This window comes from Schistocerca gregaria, chromosome 2 (assembly GCF_023897955.1).
Source record: "Schistocerca gregaria isolate iqSchGreg1 chromosome 2, iqSchGreg1.2, whole genome shotgun sequence".
Classification (NCBI taxonomy): domain Eukaryota; kingdom Metazoa; phylum Arthropoda; class Insecta; order Orthoptera; family Acrididae; genus Schistocerca; species Schistocerca gregaria.
In genome coordinates this window covers 105,976,215-106,002,338 of record NC_064921.1, presented here as the reverse complement: position 1 = coordinate 106,002,338, position 26,124 = coordinate 105,976,215, and positions in this window count along the sequence as shown.

The following is a 26,124-nucleotide window of genomic DNA, read 5'->3' as shown; positions in this document are numbered from 1 at the left end:
ATGGCCAGTAGTCTAATTAGCGTTAGATTACACAATTAATAACATGAATCCTAAGTATAGGCAACCAGAAATTCCGTAATTTCATTAATATTTTCAAAAGAAGAGTAGTTTTAACTGCACGTACACGGAACTAACAAATTAATTTCTTTTTGCATATTTTAGCATGAAACATAACACATCGTAAAGAAAATCATATGAAGTTCATTCAGTTCATACACAAATATCGATAGTATACATGGTATCGGTTATCTCTGTTTAAAGAAAGGCGTTGTTGGAGAAAGGTGACCCATTGTTCTATGAGACAGGTGGTTTATCTGTAAATGCGATTTTCACAAATAACCATAGTTCTCAAAACTTTGTAATTATGCTTTGGCCACTTGTGGTTCTCGGTACACCATGTTCCTCATCATCATTTCATAAGCAAAACTGAGTCTTTTCACTTCAGAATGCGCTCAGGAACCCTGATAAACGTCTCCAGCGCAGAAAAAATGTATCTTCCTCAGCGCGGGAAATGAAGCGAGGGCCATTCCATTGGCAGAGAGCTGAGCTGCAGCACCTGTCCCGAGGCGGAATGAGAGACATCTTCTTCGGGTCGGCGTTTTGTCCTCGTCGGCGTTCCTACCGCACCTTCCGGAGGACCGCGCTGCGTGACAAAGGAGGAATTTAAGGCGCCGGAAACGGGGGGCAATTTACTGGCCGCCACCGCCACACTGTCACTACTGTCCCCACCTCCCACCTCCCACCCCCGCCGAAAACCCCTCCTAACTCCTCGTCCAACTTTTTTTTTTTCTCCCCTTTCTGTTGCTTTCTCTTAGCTCGGCGCAAGTCCCGTTTCATATCTGTGGATTTATAATCACAATTTCGAGTCCTCTTAAGTTATGCAAAGTGAATGTTCTTTCTGCATTTCAAAGCGTGTAAATCTTGGTCCACCCCTGCTCCCTGCGTGCAGTGCCGCACTGCCGCCTTCGCAACCCTCTTGTTTTTGTTCGGGCCGCGCGGCACGGGGAGGCTCGGGTGTTGTGTTACACAAGTTGCGCGCTTCCAGGCCACAACCTCACTGCGCGCGCGGCGGCTGAATATAAAACGGGCCGCGGACATGATAAACATGACCCACTCTAATTGAAAGGCCGCTGATGAAAGCGAGGAAAGCAGGCGGTAAGGAGAGAGATAGGGAGAGGGAGAGAGGGAGGGCCGGAGGGAAAAACAAACCCTGCACAGAGTTCGCAGCCGCGCTGCTCCTGAGCTGAAGGAAAAGTCTCGCAGCACGCGCCGACGCTCAGTTATAAACTACAGGGGCGACTTTCTGTCGGAGAACGCTGGCAATTACATACCAGCGAAAGGTACCAGCTGAGTGAGACTGTTTTCCTGTACACTGTAGAATCACGATAATGTCATGATCGCTCACTCGACATGAGACAGGAAGACTCCCCCACGTAAGTGATCACCTACACTACTGGCCATTAAAATTGCTACACCACGAAGATGACGTGCTACAGACGCGAAATTAAACCGACAGGAAGAAGATGCTGTGATATGCAAATGATTAGCTTTTCAGAGTATTAACGCAATGTTGGCACAAGGGGAGTCCTGCGGTCATACATGATTCCATCCCAAAACATGACCGAACCACGTTGATAAAGAGTGGTTGTCTACGATACAGCTTGCTTGTAAACCTTGTCCCCCTTGCCTCCACACACGAATATAAGTATAGTCAAGGTGGAGACTATTGCGGGTCTAGGCAGCAGTGGGACAAAGTGCTCTTTTCTGACAAGAGCACTTTGTCCCACTGCTGCCTAGACCACAAAAAATTATTCTGTGTTCATGCGACACGAGCCCCTCTCCGAACCTGATTTACAGAATGAGCCTTTAGAAGTCTTTTGGCACGTAATCCATGCTCATGGATCCTAATTTCGTATCATCTGTTTTGACACCTGTACTCCTGTCGCTGTTTCAAACTCCCGCCCTAGATGTGTAGCATTGTGTTGAGGGTTTCTGCTTGCTGTTATACGCAAAATTTCGGTCCTGCACACCTCTTGTCTTTCTTCTGTGGCCACTCTCCGTAACGATCCCCAACTGATCCATCGCTAGAGACTCGTTCCGGATTCTAGAGACATCAATTTGACGCACAGCGACATTCGCTTCTGTGGAGTTTGGAAGGTAGGAGACGATGTACTGGCAGAATTGAAGCTGTGGAGACGGGTCGTGAGTCGTGCTTGGGTAGCTCAGATGGTAGAGCACTTGCCCGCGAAAGGCAAAGGTTCCGAGTTCGAGTCTTGGTTCGGCACACAGCTTTAATCTACCAGGAAGTTTGATAATGATACTAACATTGAACACATTTGTCTCATTATCTCTCTTGAGAAATCCAAGAAACGTTGCGAACAACAGGCGCGTAGACAGTATGGAATGTAGAGGTTTGGCTTGGTCTGAAAATCGTGCACGGGTAGCGGAGATTTTTGTGGCGCCCACTAGCGCGGGCATATATTTTGATGTGTACTTTCATACCTAATACAACTGGCGTCAAAAGAATTCACAATTAGCAAGAAAATACTTTTCTTTTTACTGTAATGTAGCTGTTCCAGTAGAAAGGATGTCGGGAATGTATACTAAAATCTAACTTGCGTTGGCACCACTCAAAAGAGGCCGGTTCACTCGGTTGCCGGTAGCGGTCCCACTGGTGCTGCTAACTCTAAAGCCATTTATCTTTATACAGGGTTTTCGATAGCTCGTTAACTCTCTCGCTCATCACCCACTGAGAGTCAAGTTGAAATTACGATTACGTAGCACTAAAAGGCGTATTAGATCCCCGTTTCACGGTGTGTGATGTGATTCTCGTCGCGGGTGCGGCAGAGCTTTGGATGAGCTGTGAAACCACATAGCAGCTCCTGACATGTTCGTAGAAGTCTGGAACGAATCTGAATATTCTTTGGATGTTTGCCGTTTGTTTCGTGGAGGGTACATCGAACACTGGTGAAAAAACTTTGATTCCAAACCTTATTGTTAGAGATATCCTAAGATGATACGTGCCTGCTTGAGAACTCAGAAGATCCTTTCGAATATAAAAACTTCGTAGTCCCACGTGTAAGTAAAAATCCACCCGAACTTTCTATCTGCATTCATGTAGAACAGTGGTTCCCCGACCTTTCTTAGACCATTACCCCTGTGTACAATCATGCATTATCTAGTAAACCCGTCCTGCCCCTCCTTCTGCTATATCTTGCGCCTCACCCGCTCCCCCACTTCCCAACAGTATCACCAACTTCAGCACCTAACTAAACTGTAGAATGAAAGACGTTTCTTGGAACACTGTTATTTTTAAAAAGTTGAAAGATGAATGACTGATATTTAACTTATTCATGTGTGTGGGTATGTGGGTGTTTTAGGAAGAATGGCGAAGAACTCTGTGGTGCACTGCAAATGCTACCTACAACTCCTTCTTAGAAAAGTAAGCTAACTATCCACAGTGAGGGTAGACACTTGTTACAAAACATGCTTCCCCTGCATTACTCCTCTCCATCGAGACACTTATTTGATCAGTGCACTGCAGTCCCATTTAAAACCAAACAGTAACTATAGTTACTGTTCGTAAGTCATTTAATTGCTGCACACTGTACTTCTGGAAGATTTCAGGTTGTTACTCCTTTCTGTCTAACGACTATAATAATAACTGTAATAACAAATAATAATAAGACCATGTACAGCACTGTCTCGTGCTTTCAATTAATTTATCTGTTTCGAAGAAAGTAATGAAGCAATTCCTGGACTACTGCAGCTACAATGTACAAGTTGTAGAAAACGTTTTCTTGAGATATTTAGCATTTTTTACATATATGTTTTACTTTTATCATCAGTGATGTACGGGATAAAGCACAAGGATATCTGTAGTGGGTAAACAGTGTGAGAAACCTATAACCTCCGACACATTAATGTTACTAATTGACAAAAAGTAATTACTGATAACTTATATAATCAGTATTTGCCTTACAAAATTGTGCTAATAGTAGCGATCTTTTGAAAATAGTTGAGTTTCGTGGCTTAAACAGAATCGGATCGTTTGGTTTTTACCCCTCATAAAATTCCATTTTGTCCCTCTAGCGGTAATTACCCCCAGGTTGGGAACCACCCCCAACTGTCTTGCTGCGATGGCAACACCGGTTCCCGTCAGATCACCGAAGTTAAGCGCTGTCGGGCTTGGACGGGTGAACATCCGGTCTGCCGACCGCTGTTGGCAAGCGGGGTGCACTCAGCCCTGGTGAGGCAAACTGAGGAGCTACTTGATTGAGAAGCAGTGGCTACGGTCTCTCAAACTGATATACAGCCGGGAGAGCGATGTGCTGACCCACCTTATCCGCATCCACTGACGATGGCCTGAGAATGACATGGCGGCCGGTCGGTATTGTCGGACCGTCATCGCCTGTTCGGGCGGAGTGGGAACCACTGACGTAGAAGATACGGGGCTGGACAAAAACACGAAAACATGACGAGACATGCACGCTTGACATAGAAGTACAGGCTAGTCAAGCTTGCAGGCCGGGCTGTTGTATTTCACAACGAACGGCAGCTGTACAATGTCCTCATTACGTTGCATTCGTCAGCCGTGGTCATAACAGTGTTCTACGTAGTTACGAGTGCATTGTCGGAGCTAAGTGTATTCGAAAGTGGACAAATCATTGGTGCTCGGCGGGCGGCTGCTTCCGTGAACAAGGTAACCGAAGTGTTTGGTGTTTCAAGAGGTAGCGTATCGAAGATTACACCGTCTGCAGGGAAAACATCAACCGCTATCTCACTAAGTCACACGAAAGTGTGCATCGAGCGGTCGTGACAGACGGTCTGTACGTACGGGCTCTTCCTCCCGTGGTGCCACATTGGAGTGTGAGTGTGTAGTGTGAGTGTATAGTGGAACATGTTGTCTGGTATGAGTCTTTATTAGAATAAACTTTGCAACTTGTACAGGCAGCGCGCCAACTGCGGCTCCTGTCTTAGCTGGGAGACACACACGCCCGTCCGCTACGGGGTCTCGAAGCTATCTGCTCGGCCGTTACATCTACATCTACATGGAACTCTGCAAATCACATTTAAGTGTCTGGCAGAGGGTTTATTGAAACACCTACACAATTTTCTGTTATTCCAATCTCGTATAGCGCGCGAAAAGAATGAACACCTATGACTTACTGTACGAGCCCTGATTTCCCTTGTTTTATGTTGGTGATCGTTCCTCCATATGTAGGTCGGTGTCAACAAAATATTTTCGCGTTCGGAGGAGAAAGTTCGTGTTTGGAATTTCGTGAGAAGATTCCGTCACTACGAAGAACGGCTTTCTTTTAATGATGTCCAGCCCAAATCCTGTATCATTTCTATGACACTGTCTCCCATATTTCGCGACAATAAAAAACCTGCTGCCATTATTTGAACTTTTTCGATGTACTCCGTCATTCCTATCTGGTAAGGATCCCACACTGCACAGCAGTAGTCTAAAAAGAGGACGGACAAGCGTAGTGTAGGCAGTCTCCTTAGTAGGTCTGTTACATTTTCTAAGTGTCCTGCCAATAAAACGCAGTCTTTGGTTAGCCTTCCCCACAACATTTTCTATGTGTTCCTTCCAATTTAAGTTGTTCGTAATTGTAATACCCAGGTATTTAGTTGACTTTACGGCTTTTAAATTAAACTGATTTATCGTGTAACCGAAGTTAAGCACTCGTGTGGATGACCTCACACTTTTCGTTATTTAGGGTCAATTGCCACTTTTCGGTGTTATAAGATTTCACACACATTTGAACATTTTTTTAACCATTTTGGCTGATCAGGTTCTCTGCATGGTACAATGTTTGTTCCCCAATAGAGATGCTGTATCCAAAGAGGGTCCCAGTTCAGGCAGCTCGCACAGTCCAGTGCTGCTTTGTGATCACGAAGATGAATTGTTGCCTCTTCCCTGGTGACTACAGTCCCAAGTCTCCGTATTATTGAGCCTTTGTTGCCTACTTTGGAGAGAAGGGCCTGTGATCACTGTTGATCAGCAGCATTGTTATCAGAACTTCCACTATTTTGCAGGAAGACTCATTTGAAACTTACAAAATGGTTCAAATGGCTCTGAGCACTATGGATCTCAACATCTGAGGTCATCACTCCCCTAGAAATTAGAAATATTTAAACTTAACTAACCTCGGGACATCCCACACATCCATGCCCGAGACAGGATTCGGACCTGCGACCGTAGCGGTCGCGCGGTTCCAGACTGAAGCGCCAAAACCGCTCGACCAAACCGGCCGGCGAAACCCTTACGGGACATGTATATATCCATTCTGCGACGACTGGAATCCGTTTTGAATGCCAACAGTTTCGTACACAGTATTAGGCGTAATAATGTGTAGTGTTTTTGGTGGTTTCGTATTTTTGTCCAACGCTCTGGGTAGTCTGGTAAAGTCGGGTGAACATTTTTGAAACATACTATATTCCTGTAACAGCCGGAATAGCAAATCGGACCAGTTTTGCACGACGGCCTGCAAGCGCGATAGGCAAACCACAGCCGCGGCCGGCGCGGTTTCGAATCCGGCAGGCTGAAAGCCAAGAGAGCACGCGGAGGGCAGCGCTTAAACATGCCAGCAAGCCCTCTCGTTTTGCACCTCGCGCTGCCGGCAGTTAACATTTGCATAGTTGGCAGCGACGGCGATCCGTGATCCCCGGCCGTTGTCCGGTTCGGCCCGTCCCGTGTCGACGCGGCTCTAAACTGCTACCGAGGCCCCGCGTCCAGCCGATTCTGGCTGTTCTGCGGCGTCCAGCCGGCGCGATAATTAACTCCGCAACGACTGCAGCGCTGTGGTGGACAAGAAACTTAATTACACTGCTGGCAGTGAAAATTGCGACACCATAAATGATAGCAAATAACGAAATTTTACTTATTGTCCGTAATGAGTCCAGTTGTAAGTAGGCTGCTTAGGTTTTTATATTGGTAACGACAAGTAGCTCCCTGTATGAAAATCACTGGCTGTGCTGTGTGCAGTCTGTGGCTGGTTTGCATTGTTGTCTGCCATTGTAGTGTTGGGCAGTTGGCTGTTAACAACGCGTAGCGTTGCGCAGTTGGAGGTGAGCCGTCAGCAGTGGTGGATGTGGGGAGAGAAATGCCGGAGTTTCGAAATTTGTAAGACTGGATGTCATGAACTGCTATATATATTATGACTTTTGATGACTATTACGGTAAATTCATTGTTTGTTCTCTATTAAAATCTTTCATTTGCTAACTGTGCCTATCAGTAGTTAGTGCCTTCCGTAGTTTGAATCTTTTATTTAGCTGGCAGTAGTGGCACTCGCTGTACTGCAGTAGCTCAAGAAACCAAGATTTTTGTGAAGTAAGTGATTTGTAAAACGTATAGGTAATTGACACCTGTTCATCAAAGTAGGTAACTAGTAAGTCACATTTCACTGCACACGTTTCTGTTAGTCATAACATATGGAAAATATGTGAGAAGTAGGGACTAATAGTGTTTGCACGTGTGTTAATAATTCAGCAAGGGACTGGTTCTAAGGACATTTCAAACAATTTTTTTGTGAATGGACAAGTGGTGGTTTATGGACTTGCTATATTCTCCGCAAGACTCTTCGATGGTGATTTTGCACCTGCACAGTCGCAGCAGGTGGCTGCTGGCCATCTCTACAAGGACTGCAGTTGGTCTGCACCTTTGATAACCCACCAATACCATTATTTCTACGAGGACTACAGTGAGTGTACACCTTTGATGACTCACCAATAACATTATTTCTACAAGGACTGCAGTAGGTCCGCTCTGTGATGACCTACCTACCAATATTCTTCAAAACTTCGACTGACTCCGCTGTGGGTTTGCTCTGTTGTGGCCCATTACCTGTCTGCATGTCGAGAGTGAGCACTGTCTTTCCGTTGGAAGGACAACACTACTTCTTCAGGAATGCATGGAAATCCACTACTTCCATGTGCATTTTCTTTTACTGCTCAGACTTTGACGAAAACACTGCTATTTCACTGTGAATAACGATCAGGACTGTCTTTATGGACTGTGAGAAAATTTTAGCTTTTGACCAACATTGTATCAATAAGTGTGTGCATTTGATTTCTTTGTTATTGTAATTGTGAAAAAATTTTTAACATATATGTATTGGCCAGTGCCCAAAACAATTTGTAAAATTTTTTGTGGGGGGCATGGGGGCTATGTAAGTAGGCTGTTTAGGTTTTCTTATTGGTAACGCCACGTAGCTCTCTGTATGAAAATCACTGGCTGTGCTGTGTGCAGTCTGTGGCTGGTTTGCATTGTTGTCTGCCATTGTAGTATTGGGCAGTTGGCTGTTAACAGCGCGCAGCGTTGCGCAGTTGGAGGTGAGCCACCAGCAGTGGTGGATATGGGGAGAGAAATGGCGGAGTTTTGTAATTTGTAAGACTGGATGTCATGAACTGCTATATATATATTATGACTTTTGATGACTATTAAGGTAAAGACATTGTTTGTTCTCTATTAAAATCTTTCATTTGCTAACTATGCCTATCAGTAGTTAGTGCCTTCCGTAGTTTGAATCTTTTATTTAGCTGGCAGTAGTGGCGCTCGCTATATTGCAGTAGTTCGAGTAACCAAGATTTTTATGAGGTAAGTGATTTGTGAAACGTATAGGTTAATGTTAGTCAGGGCCATTCTTTTGTAGGGATGTTTGAATGTCAGATTGCGATGCGCTAAAAATATTGTGTGTCAGTTTAAGCACAGTCATGTACACTTTTTCTACGGGGACGTTTCACAATGCTATGAGTACACGATTAGACTGGTAGTTGATTTGGGGTGTGCGAACAATGAAGTTAATCGGGCAGGACATCGAGTCGAACTGAGCTTGGAAGACGTCATTCAGTGCTAATTCAACAACGTGCCGGAGCTTATTACTATAGTGGGTGCTCATTGGTGGTCCAGTCCCTCGGCATGCCGTGCACACATAGTTTCAACAGTTGCCAGATATGGATACTGGGTTGGAACACTTGCACCGTGTTCTTACACTTACTTGGCATCACATGCCCAGATAGTTTCAGCGGCTGAGAGTTATGGAGAGGATTCGGAACATTGTCCGCTATTACCTTCCAGTCTCTCTGCATCATATGCCCAGATATTTTCAATGGCTGAGAGATATGGGGAAGGGGCTGGAAAACGTGTACAGCGTGGCCTTCCGGTCTCTCAACATCACATACCCAGATACCTACAGTGGACGAGAGATATGGAGATGGGTTGGAACACTTGTCTTTTGGCATCACATGCCCAGACAGTTTCAATAGATGTGCTATGGAGACAGGGTTGGAATACCTGTACGGCGTGATTTTTCAGTCTCTTCGCATCACAGGCGCAGATACGAGGGTTGGAACTTAAATAGTGGCAACTATTTATTCACAACCGATACAAAAGAGTTACATGTTTGCACATGTTACTGTCCTTCAAAGTAGTCACCAGCGTTGTGTAGTATCCGTTGCCAGCGATGTGGAAGGCGCAGTATACCGTTAGCAGGGCCTGTTCTGTTGATGGTGCGAATGGAGCGGTCTATTGCCTGTCGAATCTCTGGAACAGTTCTGAAGCGAATGTCACGAAGTGGTTCCTTCATCTTCGGAACCAAATCAAAGTCACAAGGACTTAAGTCCGGAGAGTATGGTGGATGGTACAGTACTTCCCAGTCCCATCGACGGAACGGAGCAGCCGCAGCTTGCGCTGTATGCGCCCGCGCATTATCGTACAAAATGATGGTTGGATTGCGCAGAAAGTGCTGCCGCTTATTTGGCAAAGCTCTTGAAGACCTTGATGACACTGTCGTGCTGTACGACCTTTGGCGCATTCAATCTTGATCCAAGTCCGTTGTTCCTGTTTCGAAAACATAGTGACACCGTTACGTTCGACCGCTCCTTCACAAGTGAACGTGTTTCCCTCGATTGTGCGTATGCCAGTGACGTGGGACGGGCGAGTCCATTTGCTCGGAGCTAAGGTAAGTATGTCAGTAACGTGTGCTATCAGTGACAACAGTAGATTCCACTGCATTGTGTCTCCACAGCAGTGTTGCCCCTATTTAAGTTTTAATCTACGTAGTTTCAGTGGCAGAGAGATATGGAAACTGGGTTGTAACACTTGTACAGTGCGGCTTCCAGTTCCTAGACTTGCGAAAGCCAGATAGATTCAGTGGTTGACAGATATGGATATGTGGTTGGAACATTTGCATGTTGTGGCCTTCAAGTCTTTTGGTATGATGTGCCCTGATGGTTTCAACAGTTGATAGATACGGAGACTTGGTTGGAACGCCTGTACAGTGTGGCCTTTCAGTTTCTCAGCATGACATACCCAGATAGTTTCAGTAGCTGAGAGGTATCGAGACATAATTTGAAAACTCGTCCAGTGTCCTTCCAGTCTCTCAGCATGACATGAGAAGATAGTTTCAGTGGCTTAGAGATACTGAGATGGCATTAGAACACTTGCCCTGTGTGGCCTTTCAGTTCTTGTCATGACATACCCAGATAGCTCAGTGGCTGAGAGATATAGACACGGGGTTGAAAATGTGTATGGTGTGGCCTTACAGTCTCTCAGCTTGGTGTACCCACACATTTTCAGTGGCTGAGACCTACGGAGACGGATTTGGAACACTTGTATGGTGTGAAAACATGCCATGGACAGATATTTTCAGTGGCTTAAGAGTTGTGGAGATGGAGTTAGAACACTTGTATGGTGTGGCCTTCCAGTTTCTCAGCATGCCACGCCCAGTTAGTTTCATCGGCTGAGAAATATGGAGGCGGAATTGAAACACTGACATATGGAGTGACATTTCTATGGACTGACAGTTCTACAGAGGCGGAGACTCTTGCTGCTAAAACCGGCGTTTCACAGGTATAGGCACACTAACAAGCCTAGCAGTGTAGCATAGTGTGTTCTATTCTAAGTCAGTGAACTCGTGACGACAATGGCGGAGATGGCCATGGAAAGCTCGAGGATTTTATTCGAATTACGTGGCTGGTAAACCGAGAACGTTTTATTCACAGAGCTTCAGACTGAGGGAGAATGAAAGGCTCTAGCGGCATGTCATCTACCTGCGTTTTCGCTGCAACGTTTTTGTGTTTGGTTTCATAGAATCTCTCAAGGGCATGCCACTTTGATTTCCTAGAAGAGACACAGCCCGTCAGACAGTTTTGTCCGACTTTGGGACGTTTCCACGGAAAACCACAAGGAGATTGTCTTATGTCTTCCCCCATTAAACGTTTTTACGAAATTGTCAATGAGTATGATGTGCATTAAACTACTTTTTCTGTATTTCCACGAGTTCAAATGTTTGCGACGTTCCCTTCTTCGCTGTAATTTCTGTGTATAGGTCTACGTCACACAAGTTGGAAATGTTTTTAAGTTGCCGTGGCTTTGGATTCCGATAGCCTCGTTAGTCTTAATTGCTGACCTCGTTCTCCCTTTCCCACTGAAATTTAAAAGTAATCGGTCAAACTTGTGGTCGTCTTCTCGATTTTTGCTGCTGAGTAAACACTTATATGAACTTTTGATGTTAATGTACTTATCCTTCGGTTCCATTCTTCAGAGATATTCTTAGTGGGATGGACCCTTCCACTTCATTTCCACGTACCTCTTGACATATAGTCGTTATCGAGCCACTGGTCTACAGGTAGTAGTATAGTCCCGACGCTTTTTTTTTCAGACGTGCTCTCCTGAACAGACAGCCAACCATCATGCAACATTTCCGGAGAATGATATGCTAGAGCTCAGTACATTCTTATGTGACAGTGTGTTTCTTCGTTTTCTTCATAAGCAGGAACAAGGCCACTTGTTTCCACAAACATTTATTAAAATGAAAACTTCAACCCTTTTCAGGCTGTTTCAGGAAATAAACTTCTACCTGATTATAACAATTTCGAAGTTGTTTATGAGTTTTTATGAGAAACACTGGAGTCCATTCAAGTACTTTCGTTTCAGTGGGCAAATGAGCTAATAAACGATTATGTTTCTTGCCCTTTGTTGGGTAGCAAAATGTAGAAAACTGATGTAGTGTTTGTGTTCTCTCAAGAATATGTAAGATCTGTGTGAAGTATAAACAACTGTGCAAACTGTTTGTTCGAACCTTTGAATGTTCCTCCAGAGTCGGCTGGATCTTGCGTAAGTCTCATATATTATCTCCTAATACGATTCAGTTACAGGTTCGGAATCATATGCGATGGTAACGATGTTAGTAAGCAGTAGCTTCGGTTGCAGTCGTACTGCTTCAACTTAAACTCATGAAATTGTAATGTGTCTGTTTCTTTTGCACACTTTTCTTGGCTTACAAAATTTTTTCGCACTTCAGTTCCTGCTTCACCTGGAATACTATCATGGCTGCCTTCGCCTAAGACTGTGTTATTTTCTGTGGACAGTCTTCTTCCGCATCTGTTTCATACAACGTTTGCATAATGCCAGTAGGTTAATCTTTTTTGGTAATACTGTCCAGTACTGACTAATCCCCGTATTCTCGCGAAGTCCATCTTCACAAAACGTAGAACAGGGAACACTATTTTCCAGTCATAGACCAACTGCAGTACTGAACACTGGGATAAAGCCATGCACCACGCGAGTCTGTCAATGAAATAGTATGTGGACAGATTTTTTAATGTAGGAAGTGACCTTTCGTAGTAGTATGTCGCTTAGTCTGATGTATTGTACTTCCGGAACGCCCTGCACTGAAGTTTAGGGGGCTCCGTACAAATGTCAAAGCTTTCCATGCCCGTACAAGTGTCTCTCCGTACAGGTGTCACAAGCTCCTGGAGACATAGGCGTCCGCAAGGGGTGGAGCGGGAGGGGGGGGGGGGGGAATCCTGGAATCGGTACAGACTTCTTATTCTTTACAGGATTCTCTATAACTTCTATCAATGATTCTCTGTGATAGTGCTAAACTGTGGCTTAGGGCCGCCTGGCGCGACATGAAGAACTGTCACCCTAGCAATGACTCCCTGGTATGAGATCTTTTTTTTTCATGCCAGTCCCTTGATATGATACTAGTTTCAGCGTTATTCTGCACTCTATATGGAAGCCAAACTTTCCTGAAAAGTGCTGAAATGTTATTGCCAACCTTTCCTCTGCTTGTTCCTCATTCAGCCCTTTTCGAACTGCGTAACTGGGCCGACCCTACACCTTGAAGCGCGGGCTCCATTACAACATAATCATGGCACCAGTATAAGTGGCTGTCATCCGTTCCAAAATGTTCCCCTTCTTGCACAGTAGACTCAGTCGTAGTTCACCATCTGTCTGTAGACAAAAACAAAGACAACAATGGTGCAACCAAAACAAATTATCTGTAGCAGCACAAAAAACAGCGTACATAACGCTTAAAAGATCACTACACTCGGAAATTAAAGTAAACAACACAAACACAAAACCCGAAATAGGTAACTAGATATCTTGGAACACACATTGAGAAACGACATAGCTTCAACGCGAGAAGAATTCGTCTTGTGAACCCAGTGGCATCCCATACCATCACAACCATTACTGTAATCGGGCAAAGTTCATTATCTTCCGAGCCTCCACTCACACGTACGTCCATCGCTCAAAAGACGACGTGCCATTTCCGTTTCCAGTATTGTTGGACGCACGACTGCCGGTGTACCTATCTCTATGGTCTATGCCGTGCTTACTATCTGAGGTGTTCTGGATGTCGTTGCAGAGTAGTAATATATGGTTCGACGTCCTGCTAACAGGAAAAACACTGTCTCTGTTAATCAAACCGTTTGCCAACCTAATTGTAATTGACTCTTTATAAACGCTGTTCCAAAACCTGTAAATACTGGTCAGTATCGTCAAATTCCATCCTGTCTACCTTGTTTAAGCAATATTCTGCCACTGCCGGTTTTTCAGGCTGTTGTAGCAACTATGCTCCTATTAATGCATCTCCAGGGATGGTGAAGACTCCATGATCCACTTCTCAGAGTATCTACACTACTGGTCATTAAAATTGATACACCAAGGAGAAATGCAGATGATAAACGGGCTTGCTTTGGACAAATATATTATACTAGAACTGACATGTGATTACATTTTCAAGCAATTTGGGTCCATAGATACTAAGGAATCAGTACCCAGAACAACCACGTCTGGCTGTCATAACGGCCTGGTTACGCCTGGGCATTGAGTCAAACAGAGCTTGGAAGGCGTGTACAGGTACAGTTGTCCATGCAGCTTCATCACGATACCACAGTTCATCAAGAGTAGAGACTGGCCTATTGTGACGAGCCAGTTGCTCGGCCACCATTGACCAGACGTTTTCAATTGGTGAGAGATCTAGAGAATATGCTGGCCAGGGCAGCAGTCAAACATTTTCTGTATCCAGGAAGGCCCGTACAGGACCTGCAACATGCGGTCGTGCGTTACCCTGCTGAAATGTAGGGTTTCGCAGGGATCGAATGAAGGGTAGACCCATGGGCCGTAACACATCTGAAATATAACGTCCGCTGTTCAAAGTGCCGTCAGTGCGAACAAGAGGTGACCGAGAGTTGTAACCAGTGGCACCCCATACCATCACACCGTGTGATACGCTTCCAACGTGCGTTCACCACGATGTCGCCAAGCACGAATGCAACCATCATGATGCTGTAAACAGAACCTGGATTCATCCGAAAAAATGACGTTTTGCCATTCGTGCACCCAGGTTCGTCGTTGAGTACACCATCGCAAGCGCTCCTGTCTGTGATGCAGCGTCAAGGGTAACCGCAGTCATGGTCTCCTAGCTGATAGTCCATGCTGCTCCAAACGTCGTCGAACTGCTCGTGCAGATGGTTGATGTCTTGCAAACGTCCCCATCTGTTGAGTCAGGGATCGAGACCTGGCATCACGATCCGTTACAGCCATGCGGATAAGATGCGTGTCATATCGACTGCTAGTGATATGAGCCCGTTGGGATCCAGCACCCACCTTTTCCATATTCTGCTAACAGTCATTGGATCTCGACCAAGGCGAGCAGCAATGTCGCGATACGACAAACCGCAATCTCCATAGGCTACAATTCGATCTTTATCAAAGTCGGAAACGTGAAGGTACGCATTTCTCCTCCTTACACGAGGCATCACGTTTCACGAGGCAACGCCGGTCAAGTGCTGTTTGTGTATGAGAAATCGGTTGGAAACTTTCCGCGTGTCTGCACGTTGTAGGTGTCGCCACTGGTGCCAACCTTGTTTGGATGCTCGGAAAAGCTGATTTTTTGCATTCGCAGCATCTTCTTCCTGTCGGTTAAATTTCGCGTCTGTTGCACGTCATCTTCATGGTGTAGCAATTTTAATGGCCAGTAGTGTATTTTCCTTAAAAACAGTCATCAAATGCGCAAGTTCTTGGGTTAAATTGTGTGTGTCGGAAATGGGATATGCTCTGTGTGCAAGAGACCTAAGGACACCGTCGCTTTGGTAAGTGGATCGCAACTCTAGACATGCAGATACTAATCAGTGTGTGTCGGCTTTCGGTTGTAATTGGCACAATAAATGAAGGTGAAAATGGTGCAAATTGATCTGAGCACTATGGGACTAAACATCTGAGGTCATCAGTCCCCTAGAACTTAGAACTACCTAAACCAATCTAACCTAAGGACATCACACACATCCATGCCCGAGGCAGGGTTCTGCGACAGTAGCGGTCGCGCTGTTCCAGACTGAAGCGCCTGGAACCGCTCGACCACTCTGGCCGGCAAATGAAGGTCAATTTCGCGCCTTACATAAGAGTTTTATACATCATAATGGGAAGGTGAATACGACACCTAACTTATTTCGGCGGTAATGAGCCTATAAGGATGTAATGCAAAAGGGATGACACTCAATTGACGGTATTAACACACTGCTCCTATATAAGACATGTCAATCAGCAGAAGGTCAAACAGGCAGGGAGAGGAAACGTTTTGTGAGGAAGCAGGTGTCGGCGGAAGCAGAGGCTTCACCACAGGAGGAACAACGGAAACCTCGTAGGGGGCGTTCCGTGGCGGGAGTCAGCCACCAGACAGGTGATGCATACTGGAGTGCAAGTAACAGGCCACCAGAAGTAAAACAGAAAGAAGCTTTAGAAAACTGTGTTTTAGAATTCCAAATGGATGCAACAAAACCAGTGACGCCGTTGATCACAAGAACAGTGAGTGTTACACAAGTGATGTACGCATGTAACTTTTAGGCCTCTGGAGCGGTCACAAACCGTCCTATTGGCAGAGACGAAGTAGGTAGTAGTAAAGTGCCGGGATTTCGACGCAGTTTAATGGTAGGGCCCTTGCGTTTGGCAGAGAGAGTTTCCACAAAAATAAGAGGAACACTCCTATTGGTCGAAAAAAGCCGTGATGTGGAGAACGAAAGAACCCAGGTGGGGAGACAGTTCGGCTATGCGAAAGACAAGAGCGAAAATTTCGGGGGTCTCTTCTCTGAACTGGCGTCAAGTGCAGAACAGGACGCATAAGGCGCCTTACGACGAGTGATTTCAGGTGTGCCGCAGGGGAGTGTCATAAGACCGTTGCTATTCACAATATACATAAATGACCATGTGGATGACATACGAAGTTCACTGAGGCTTTTTGCAGATGATGCTGTGGTGTATCGAGAGGTTGTAACAATGGAAAATTGTACTGAAATGCAGGAGGGTCTGCAGCGAATTTATGCATGGTGCAGGGAATGGCAATTCAATCTCAATGTAGACATGTGTAATGTGCTGCGAATACATAGAAAGATAGATACCTTATCATTTAGCTACAAAATAGCAGGTCAGCAACTGGAAGCAGTTAATTCCGTAAATTATCTGGGAGTACGCATTAGGAGTGATTTAAAATGGAATGATCATATTAAGTTGATCGTCGGTAAAGCAGATGCCAGACTGGGATTCATTGGAAGAATCCTAAGGAAATGCTATCCGAAAACAAAGGAAGTAGGTTACAGTACACTTGTTCGTCGACTGCTTGAATACTGCTCAGCAGTGTGGGATCCGTACCAGATAGGGTTGATAGAAGAGATAGAGAAGATCCAACGGAGAGCAGCACGCTTCGTTACAGGATCATTTAGTAATCGCGAAAGCGTTACGGAGATGATAGATAAACTCCAGTGGAAGACTCTGCAGGAGAGACACTCAGTAGCTCGGTACGGGCATTTGTTAAAGCTTCGAGAACATACCTTCACCTAAGAGTCAAGCAGTATATTGCTCCCTCCTACGTACATCTCGCGAAGAGACCATGAGGATAAAATCAGAGAAATTAGAGCCCACACAGGAGCATACCGACAACTCTTCTTTCCACGAACAATACGAGACTGGAATAGAAGGGAGAACCGATAGAGGTACTCAAGGTACCCTTCGCCACACACTGTCACGTGGCTTGCGGAATATGGATGTAGATGTAGATGATATTAGTTGTAGCGTTGTTGAGCTCCAACTGTGGAAAAATGAACCAGCCAGTTAGTTAATTCTTTGTTGATTCATTATGGACTGTGGGACAAGGGTGACATGTATTTGTTGATGCAATAAATTACCAGCACCCATACGTATTGTAGAAATTTATTTTATGAACTTCTTATGTGCTACCGGTTTCAGCATTACATTGATGCCATCTTCAGGCCCCACAGGTCATAGTTGTAAAATCGCTATACACGGGAGGAGCCGTATAACTGGATCCGTGAATCAAATCACTATGCAACAGCTGTTGGTGGCCAGGCGACACACACTGTGTCGCCTGGCCACCAAGAGCTGTTGCATAGTGATTTGATTCACAGATCCAGTTATCTGGCTCCTTCCGTGTATAGCGATTTTACAAAAAAATGGATCAAATGGCTCTGAGCACTATGGGACTTAACTGGTGTGGTCATCAGTCCGCCAGAACTAATCTAAGGACATCACACACATCCATGACCGAGGCAGGATTCGAACCTGCGACCGTAGCGTTCGCGCGGTTCCAGACTGTGGCACCTAAACCGCTCGGCCACTCCGGCCGGCTAGCGATTTTACAACTATGACCTGTGGGGCCAGAAGATAGCATCAATGTAATGCTGAAATTGGTAGCACACAAGAATTTCATAAAATAAATTTCTACAATACATACAGCTGTTAGTAAATTATTGCATCAAGAGTTAGTTAATTGTTCTTGCGAGGACTGAGAGGGCATTTTAATGGTCACGCTGCTCCAGCCATGTGCGTGCATATCGCCCTATTCCAAGACTAGTGATGAGTAAATGTTTTCTCACGTAACAAGAAACATAGGGAGAATTTCTGCTGGAAAAATCAGCAAAGGCTTAATTAGTTGGGTTGTTTTGGGGGAAGAGACCAGACTGTGAGGTCATCAGTCTCGTTGGATTAGGGAAGGACGGGGAAGTAAGTCGGCCGTGCCCTTTCAAAGGAACCATCCCGGCATTTGCTTGGAGCGATTTAGGGCAATCACGGAAAACCTAAATCAGTATGGCCGGACGCGGGATTAAACCGTCGTCCTCCCGAAAGCGAGTCCAGCTTAATTAGTCTTTCTACGAATTTCAGAGGATGAGAGCATCCATTCAGACGACAGCTCATCACAGCTAAGATAAATACCATGTGCAGAGGCATAATCTTGTTGGTTCACCAGCTCACGTCCACTGTAACCTTGAGCGACCTTGGGTAATCTTTTGCTCAACTTGTCACAAAACTAACCATCCTCTGTAGACTTGATTCTCATCCTAAATAGTACCAAACTTTGAACCAGAATCGGATGGTTTATTGGAGTACTGGCCAACATCATAACGTAGTCATGAGAATGATTTTGTGAAAAAACTTGTAGGTAAAATTTGCCATTGTTGTGTTTAGGATTATTTCACATTCTGAGGATGACAGCTGTTGTAGCATTGTCACATGGTAAACTATTTAAATGTGTGTATTTCTATGATAAGATTGCAACATTAAACCAAAAATATGTACAGCTTGCATAGTTGTTGTTCTCTCCTCAAAACCTTACACGGTGTGTCCCAGAGTACCATCATTGATATGAATGTGTGGCATCTGTCCTTTTTGACATATAATTGATGGACAACGAATCCGTAGCCTTCAATGTGGGTGCGCATTTACGTTCGACCTCCAGTCAGAATCTAAAATTACTGAACATGGAGAACACGGATGGGGACTGTGATAGGTGGCTCTAGGTGGAAGTGTGGGTCGGCTGTGGAGCGTGCCGAGATAGTCAGCGCATTCATGATAAACACTGCGTCCAGGTGGTTCAGTAGTTAACACAACTGTCTTGTAAGTGCGATATCCTGGGTTTGAGTCCCTGTCCAGCTCACATTTTCACTCGTCACCACTGATTACCATTAAGTACCAAAGCAGCTGATGTGATTAAGTAAATCCAATAAGATGTCTCGAAGGTAGCGAGCGAGGGATGTCATGTGACCAATTTTCGATTTCAGCCTAAAGCCAGCTGAATGCGGCTATACCGTCCTCATTTTATTACATGGATCGAGTAATTAAGTTTATATAGAACCCTCAGTGCGCGAGATCTACTCGCTCCTGGCCGATTTCCAGTGATATGGCCCAGCGTTGTAACCACGCGATCTGGGACACCTTGCCACGGTTCACGCGGCTCTCCCAGTCGGAGGTTAGAGTCCTCACTTGTCCATGGGTGTGTGTGTTGTCGTTAGCGTAAGTTAGAGTGAGTCAGATTAAGTAGTGTGTAAGCCTAGGAACAGATGATCTCAGCAGTTTGGTCCCATAGAAACTTACCACCAGTGTTATAAATTCAGTGACTCGCTAACTTCTCATTGCTGATACTTTGCAAAGATATTTCTGCAGCTAGTTCATACATCCCGAGGGGGTCCCAGGAATTCAGACAGTTTCGAGAACGTTTTAATTTTAATTTTGAACTCAGATAACAAGTGATCAAATAAATATTTGTATCTTTTCATCTAATTAGAATTTAACGATTTTCAGATTTTTTCTTTGCCTGTGCTGTGAAATGTTGCTTCTTGCTAAATTTCATGATTCTAGGACAACGGAAAGTATCCTGTAGTTTGTAATTAGTGAGTTTGGGAGCGTCAAAACATGTCACTTAAATGACCAAATCTTTTGATTGCATTGACGTAGATGTTTACATTTATTGCACCACCAGCGAACTATAAACCTCAGTATGTGACATAAATTCCAACTTATTATATGTACCCGATCCTGCTAAAATAGGTGTGTAACATGTTAACTGAATCTTCCATCGGTTCTTGGTAGAACACCATTAAAACAAATGAAAAGCGCTTGTTTAATTTTGTACCACAGTATTAATTTATTGCGGTAACCGGTTTTCGGCTTACAAGGCCATCAGCAGGCGTTTACTGACCATTGTCGCTAAAAAGTTACAATGTTTGTAAACGATATTGGAGAGGAAGTTTAGACATCTAGATTGAAGTACAAACACACAATAGATGACGTCTTTGGCAGTGTGTTGGTAATGCAACGTAAAAAGTAAAAGAAATTTAACAATAAATGAATATAAAGGGAGTAAACAGGAAAAAAACTATAACACAAAACTGCAAAAGCATGCGCACTTAACAGTTTGTATTAATAAACAAAAACCAATAAAATTAATGCCTGACAAGGCTACTTCAAGAGGTATAAAACGTGCAGAGTGATACACCAACCAATTAAAAGAAAGCATTCTCAATTGTAGCTACAGAACAGATGAAGAACTTAAGCAATATCAATAAGACAAACAAAAATGAATAAATGCAAGAAAATGGAGGAATGTGAGGGTACATACAGTAAATGCTGTCTTTGAGAGTGTGGTGGTACTGCATTTTAAAAAGCAAAATGTTAAACAATGTAGAAATATAAAGGGAGCAAATGGGCAAAACATTGCACTATACTGAAAAACTGTGCCTGTATAACAGTTTGCATTAAATAAAGGAACGAAATAAATTAGAAATATACGGTTTACACAGGCAATTTCGGAAAAATAAAAGAACTCATTGAATGCAGAGAAAGAGGGAATATGGCTGAACAGCCAGTGGGGAGAAGTTTTTAACAGACAGACAGACGGCCAACAAAGTGATATTGTAAAGACTCTTGAGCCGTAGTAAAAATTGCTGTTTTGAAGAGCGCGCCGCAGATTGTAGTGTGAAGCAGTCGCCCTTCGTTTCTGGCGGTGGCGCCGCTGTGGCAATCACAGCTTTGGTGTCTCCTGGGAAAGGGGAAAGGTTGCCTGTTCACGTGCATTTAAGGGGCGCTATGAGCTCGCCAGTGGTCAGGGTGGGTCAGTCTCTCGTCCCTAGCTTGATAGACAGTCTCTCGACCGCATTTGTTAGGCAGTTAGTGTTTGTCTGTCGTTCGGAGTGCTAGTATGTCTGTGGTTCGGATCAAACTTTAAAGCCTGCAGAATGAGAGTCTTTCCACTCCGCCAGTATGGAGCTCACCAAATGGTCATCCGGTCGGGGCTTAGTTCCTGCATCTGAGTCAGCGCGTTAGGCCGCCAGTCTGCTCGAGTTTGCTCAGGCAATGGTCATTGGCGGCTGGATCGATCGATTGGTCGGTCGCGCACTGAGACATAAGATGACTTGTCCGTCTTGATTATCGGCGCATGTCAGGTCGCCACGTGAGTCCAGTGGGCCGCGGCGTATAGCGAGTGGTAGTGACTTCGCGATCGACACGAGAGCAACAGGAGTCAACCCACGACATCAGTCTGGCCGGTGAGAGCTGCGACGCCGTGAGACGGGAGATCGGCGCGCCTTCCTGCGTCCGTTGAAGCGGCTGGCAGCGGACGGTTGGGGAGAGCGATTTGGGGGTGCTGCGCCAGTTCTTCTCGAGAAATCGCAGTTTATTAGAAGTTAAGTGATTGGTGATATGTTGTTTGATTTACTCTTGTTAAATTCTACTTGTTTTCTTGGTGAGGTCACCAGCCGTTTTGCTTTGGGGTCGTCCCACCATTCTTCTCCGTTTGCCCACCCGCAGGAAGAAGGTTGTTTATAAATTGGGTGGTCCGTTTTTATCTTGTGGAGTAGGGGCGGATTAGAACAACCTGCGGTTCGGGTTGTTCGGAAATCTCCCTATCAATCTACCTTAAGTTAGTAACTGCCTCTGTCATGTTTGTCGGATTTGGTGTGTTAACGAATTTATTGCTTGGAGTGTAGCGGCCTAATACCTGAAATATGTTTTGATCATTACAAAATGTGATATTATTGCCTATGATCGTGAGAGGCGGTATCTGTGTACTGTAGAGCATCTTAACTATTGTTTGCCCAACCTTATAGAATTTTATATATGATTGCATTTCATGGGCTTTTATTTAAATTATCATTTTAGTATATAAAGTTGTCACCCTTTCACCAGATGACTTAAAATCAAGTTGCTCCTTCGGTGGCAAGGTTAATATTATAATTGTTAGTGTTTTTTACCATTTCAATCCCTCCATAGTTGTGTGCTTGTGTAAACTGTTAAAACTCTTAGTTTAAAGTTATCAAGTGTGTTGCAGATTTGCACCAGTGTAGTCTGTCAGAGGTTGTTGTGAGCGGTCGAAACTACGGCCGTGTCAAAAGGGAGCGGCAAGGTTCTGTGCCCGAAAGCTCATACAGTCAAAACTCGTTTCTTTCTGCCTCTGAATAAATTGTGACTTTGATATTTAGAGGGTGCTTTCTGAATATAATTTTAAATGTTTCTTTTAAAAATTCTTTTAGGCACTATTAAAGTGAATAAAATTCCGGTTTGTTAAAAGGAATTTGGTTATGATTTCATCAGTTACTGCCTGGAAACTACTTCCATGCTTACATAGTGTTATTAAATGTGTTAATGTTCTTGATGAATCGCTAATAAATAAAATAAATTCTTACGAATATTCTTTGAAAATAAATCACGGTTCAGTTGACTTTTTACCTCTTGAGGTATGAAGCTCTAAAAATTGAAAGTGGGCCCTAAAGAAGCAACTTTAAGTTGCTTTAGTCTTTAAGCTATTTCTCTCGATGCATCTGTCATTTTACAATGCCGATCGCGATGAATAAATACGAGTCCAGTGTGAAGATTTTGTCCTTTCGAGTGTGAAAGGAAGTAAACAGAAAATAATAAGATAGGTAGAAAGAACAGAAATGCAAGAAGAAAAAGTAAAAGAGCTGGACGTATACTGGAAGGTAACAAAAAGGAAAACGGATTCCGAAGAACTGAAATCGTCATCGAAAGGCCTGAATGGAAGAACAGGCAAAAATTTATTTGCAGAATCACATTCATTAAAGGCTAGATTTAAGAGCTTGTTTGTGACTGAAACATCGAAGCGGTGAATGAAGTCGGTGCTACGAAAGTCACTCAAGGCTAAAGACAGGAAGGGAATCGTAAGAATCGGCGGGCACCGTGTAGCAAAAGTGAAAACCGGAAGGAGTGTGACAGCGTCGCTCCGATATTTCTCCGACAGCTTCCGCCCCCCCCCCCCTCCCCCCGCAACCTGCAGCTCATTTCCCGTGCCCACGTGACTTTCAACCAATGGAAAAAGCGAGAGCTGGTTGCTAAGGGCCCCGCGAGGTCCCCCCGCTGCTCTCGTCTTCATCAACGGACACTGCATTTTGCAGAGATCTGGATTCGCGGGATAATCAGTCGGTGCGCGCACTGCATCTTTCAAGTGCTCATAATTACTTTGCAGGCCGAGCAAGCGGCGCGTTAAACGAGCCCGGCCGCGCGGCGCACACAATTAAGCGGCGGTTCTGTGCCTTCCGCCCCCGCCGCCACCGCGCTCGGCTCAGCTCAGCTGGCCTTTTGTCGTCGCGGGGCCCCCTGCTGCATACGGAGGGAGGGAGGCGCGACTACTGCACTCGCATCCTCGTTACGCACAACTTCTAGTCTCACAGTGCCGCAACAGAAAGTTCATTACCTGCTTGCAGTGTTCCCATTCCTCCCACCTGCTTATTATTTTTCAGCTGTTTTTTCAGTGCCCCATTCTCTCTGTTGCTTTGCGAATTACGCTTCACGGACGGCTTATTTACCTGTGTGAGCAGCTGGACGTAAGACAGCTGTGTGGGGTTGCGGATTTGGATCCGTTAGGGTGGAAGTAAAGTGCAGCATGTTTTCATAAAAGCGACATGAATCGTTTGGCCAGTAGGGTATCTTACAGAGATCGCCACGCCAAAGTTGATACCGCGAATCAGTACCACAGGCATTAGATAGAGTGAGACTGTTTTCCTGTACACTGTAGAGTCACGATAATGTTATGATCGCGCACTGGACGTGACACAGGAAGACTCACCCACGTAAATGATCACCTGGTTCTTAGTAATACACTCGAGTTTTGTACGTCTTGTTGACAAAAAGTAATGGAAGAGCAGCAGATTCGAGTAGGAAATCGAAGACACGCGCTTTTGTTTTGTATTCATGCTGTAACCAGGCGCCTATCAAATACAGTGGTTTAAATAAGTGTTGCATACGAATGTTGTCCAGAAAGTAAGACCCGATCGGTCGCGAAATGGAAACCACAGTGAAAACCAGAAACGTTTTATTTGCAACAGTTAGGTACACCTTCCACCTACTTCTCTACATAGTCGCCGCTCCAACTTCGAGTTCTGTCGTAGTGTTGTGTCAATTTTCCAATATCCTCGTCATAGAAAGCAGCCGCCTGTGCTTCCGGCCAGTTATCTGCACTGGTCTGTTGTCTGTGGAAAAATTTGGTCTTCATAGCCAGCGGTTCTTGTGAGCGGAGATGAGACTCAGGGGGAGCCAATTACGAATTATATTGTGGGTGATCAAACACTTCTAATCGGAAGCGCTGCAGGAGCGTCTTCATTGCCCCTGCAATGTGCGGCCGAGAATTGGCACGAAGAAGCAACTGCTCGACAGTTGTGTTATGTGGGCTGCATGACACAGGCGAAATCTCTAACCAGGCCCTCATATTTGGCGGGAGACGCTATTCCCTACGCATCTTTACCTGCTCACTGTTCACTCAAAACTGAAAAGATTGACGCGACACGATCGACGGGCACACAGACATAAGCGAGAGCTCGCTGAAGTACGCGACACCGTATTGGAAGCGCTAATGAATGCCTACCTTCCATTCTCAGCATAGCTACCCTCTCACACAGAGGTCAATACAGCGTCGAGCTAACGAAAGCTGTGTCCCAGTTCGAGACCTCTGCCACATCAGTCAACATTGTCGAATAGAACATCTTGCTCACACGATCGTCAACAGCATGTACAAATTGTACAAAACGTAAAACACTGTGCTCTCTGTGATTATGTTATTTATTTCAATACAGGTTTAGGTTCTAAACCATTATCAACGGTAGCTGTACAGCATATAAAAGTGGACAATGTGACAGTGCCAAACAAAATAAGAAAAAAATGGCTCTGAGCACTATGGGACTTAACATCTGAGGTCATCAGTCCCCTAGAACTTAGAACTACTTAAACCTAACTAACCTAAGGACATCACACACATCCATGCCCGAGGCAGGATTCGAACCTGCGAGCGTAGCAGTGGTGCGGTTCCTGACTGGAGCACCTAGAACCGCACGGCCACCGCGGCTTGCAAAAATCATCACCGATGTATCACATGTCATATGCTTTGTCCTAAGTTATCACTGGAAACCATAATTGCCAATACAAATCAAAAATTGTGACAAGATTATAATATGATGGCGCATTGACAAAAGGTCAACATGTGATGTACAGCAATACAAATCAAAGAACTTGAAAATCGAAGATCACAGTCTTGACCAAATATAAAGGAGCAGCCATTAAACACTTATGTGGTCTTCATATTACAAAATAGAAATACTAACAGGTAGAAGAAAGGGAACTTTATTTTAGTGTCTATAATTCAACTTTATTTCAATTACTATAATAATCTGTGACATCACCAACAACTTCAATCTTGTTGCAATTAAAAGCTCCTTTAACCCATACAGACACAGACTCTGACTCATTTATTTTGCGATGATTCCTCGTCCTAAGAACCAAAGGCATTGTGAGCATATAAAAAGATGTACCCCTATCTCTGTTGTACACCTCACAAATCTGGAAAGTCCGATAAGCAATAATTTCTCGAATGTTAAAAGTCTTGAGGCCTGCTACAGACTCTACTCTTACCCCATGTACTACAGACACAGTGACCCTACCATTAGCATGGTCCACTAGCGTCTGCGGTAGTAAGCGTAAAATTAAGTACACATGCTCGAAACACGGAAGGGTCACGCAAAATCACTTGCGCACC